Genomic DNA, 2,547 nt, shown 5'->3' on the forward strand with positions numbered 1-2,547 from the left:
TATATATATATATATTACTAGTTGTAAGGTATATATGTCTACTCTATGACCTTGACATTGTGCTACAAGATGTTTCATTAACCCCCTAAAATAAATATTTTCTTGGTTCTTGGAGGATGTGGGCGGCAAGGATTGCTCAATGATGTCTTCGTTCTTCTTGGACGCCAAACAAACAACATGGAAAGAAGGAACTCCCCCTCTCCCTAGATCCTGGCACAGTTCTTGCACAATTGAGGATTCAAAATTGGTTGTTTCAGGTGGATGCACTAACGCTGGAGTACTTCTCAGTGATACATACTTGTTGGATCTCACAACAGACGAGCCAACATAAAGAGAAATTCCAACGTCATAGGCTCTTCCCTCTAGGTTGGGGCATTCACTTTTTGTTTTTGGCCGCACAAAGATTCTCATGTTTGGCGGGCTCGCAAAAAGTGGCCACTTGCGGCTGCGATCAGGAGAGGCTTACACCATTGATTTAGAAGATGAAGAACCCCACTGGAGGCCTCCTCCTAGACTTGATCACGTTGCTGTCAGCATGCCTTGTGGAAGGATCATCATCTTTGGCGGATCTATGTATGATTGTGCAACGGTAGGGGTTCCGAGGCTACATTTAAGAGGGGTTTGTTTAGTTTCATGGTTACATAAAAGATATTGTAATGTATGTGCTATGCATTTCTCTTTTGATATCCTAATTAATTAGGATTATATTTTACTTTGTTAAATTGTATTAACTACGAACTTGCTTGACTTGCCAGATGATGGATGTTATATATAGGTGATTCTACTAGTTTTGGTGTATGATTATATTTTGGGATTATATATTTAGTTGAATGATATATTGGTTCATTTTTATTATTGACAAGGGTCAAAGTGATCATTTTACTCGATACATATCATGATAGATGTCAAAAGTGATTATATTTGAGCATGTGATACTTTATTATTACATTAAAAAATCAAATATTATTTTTTTTACCATTGAAATATAGTTTTTAAATTTTATTTTTCAAATAAATAGTTTTTTAATAATTAAATTATTTTTTACTATTTTAATTAATTGAATATTGAATTATTTATGATTATAAATCAAGGGTATTTTTGTTAAAATACAGTTTACTTCTATTCCATTCCATTGTTAACTAAATAACATAATCTTGATTCAGGTATTGATTTCATAACTCTAACCAAATTAAAGAATCAATTTATGATTCTAGCACATTCCAATTTCATTCCATTATCATTCCGCCATTGCAACCAAACACACCTTTAGTGTTATAGATGGAATGAGACGGAAAGCACATTTTAAACCGTTTTCTATAGATTGTTTGAATCATTTTAAAAAATTATGGGCACTCTGAGTTATGGTACATAGTTCGAGGAGCATTTATGAAAATAATTTTTTGGGTTATTGGCAAAAATGGTCTCCAACCTATTTAGTAAGTGACAGTTTGGTCTCTAATTTTTTTTTTCTTGGTAAAACGACCCCGAATCTCTTTAAATAGGTGCAGTCTGGTCCTTTTCGTTAACATCAGAAAATTACACGTGCGGCTCACATGACTTTCAAATACGGGGCATATTAGTAAAAAGCCTTATTAATTGAGTTTTCTTTCTTTGAAAACGGCATTTTACGAAGATTTCCTTGACCCATCAGACCTAGATTTCTCTGCTTCAACTGCCATTCTCGGACGGTCGAGAGAGAACCACCTAGAGGACGCGGACGGCGACTCGCCCCTGCAGACGTTGACGCGCATGGGGGAGGCAGAACGGTGGAAGAAAGTAGTCGCCGAACGGGAGGAGAATCTTGAGCTCGATGAAGCGAACGCCGAGGAAGGGGAAGAAGGCGACGAGGTGTACTGAGAGCTGTAGAATCTTCCCGATCGAGAAAGGGAACGGAGTACAGGTCCGCTCGATTTTCTAGAAGATACCGCCATTTTTTCTTCTTTGCAGTGGAGAGAGAACGTTTAGGTGAGGAGCGAGAAAAACATAATATTTATTTTCCTTTTATGGGTTGTAATTGTCGTTTCATTGCTATTTCTTTATATTTGTTGTTGCTGTCTTTCATCATTGGTGATAGAATTTGTGGATAAATATCAGTAGCCTGCGATAGCTCGTCATTAACATTGATGATCTTCAGTATAGGCTATTTATTCCTTGAACTGCTACTTTATCAATTTAAATTTTTCCTGCTTAATAATGTTGTTATATATTATCTTTTATTTTTAATGGATTTCTTAATTTTCTTCTCCTGGTTTATGCTGTTGATCGGGTTTTGCAGTCTTGTTGACATGGAAAATTTTGGATTTAAACTATTCGTCATTGAGATTTAAACTATTCATCATTGAGTCTGATGAAATTTGAGATTTAGGGGCTGTTCGGCAGCCCCATTCTTGAGTTAAAAACTCAAAAAAGTAACTCGAGTTACAATTTTATTTAAGTTCATGTTCTTTTAAGTTTGAACTCGAGTTTGGGACTAAAACTCGAGTTCAAGCTTTCTCTTTAACTCGAGTTCAGAAACTCAAACTCAAATTAATGAATAATATTTTTTCT

The 2,547-nt window shown here is 35.6% G+C and overlaps 1 long non-coding RNA gene across 1 annotated transcript in view; it reads left to right on the forward strand.

Annotated features, from left to right (window-relative positions):
- LOC21384745 overlaps window positions 1–770 on the forward strand; it is a 2,822-nt gene extending 2,052 nt beyond the window's left edge. The window contains exon 3 of the long non-coding RNA XR_002902882.1: window positions 116–770. This is a non-coding gene — a long non-coding RNA (uncharacterized LOC21384745). The remainder of the gene's footprint in view (window positions 1–115) is intronic.
- The last annotated feature ends 1,777 nt before the right edge of the window (window positions 771–2,547 follow it).

Source organism: Morus notabilis, unplaced genomic scaffold (assembly GCF_000414095.1).
Source record: "Morus notabilis unplaced genomic scaffold, ASM41409v2 Scaffold2078, whole genome shotgun sequence".
Taxonomy (NCBI): domain Eukaryota; kingdom Viridiplantae; phylum Streptophyta; class Magnoliopsida; order Rosales; family Moraceae; genus Morus; species Morus notabilis.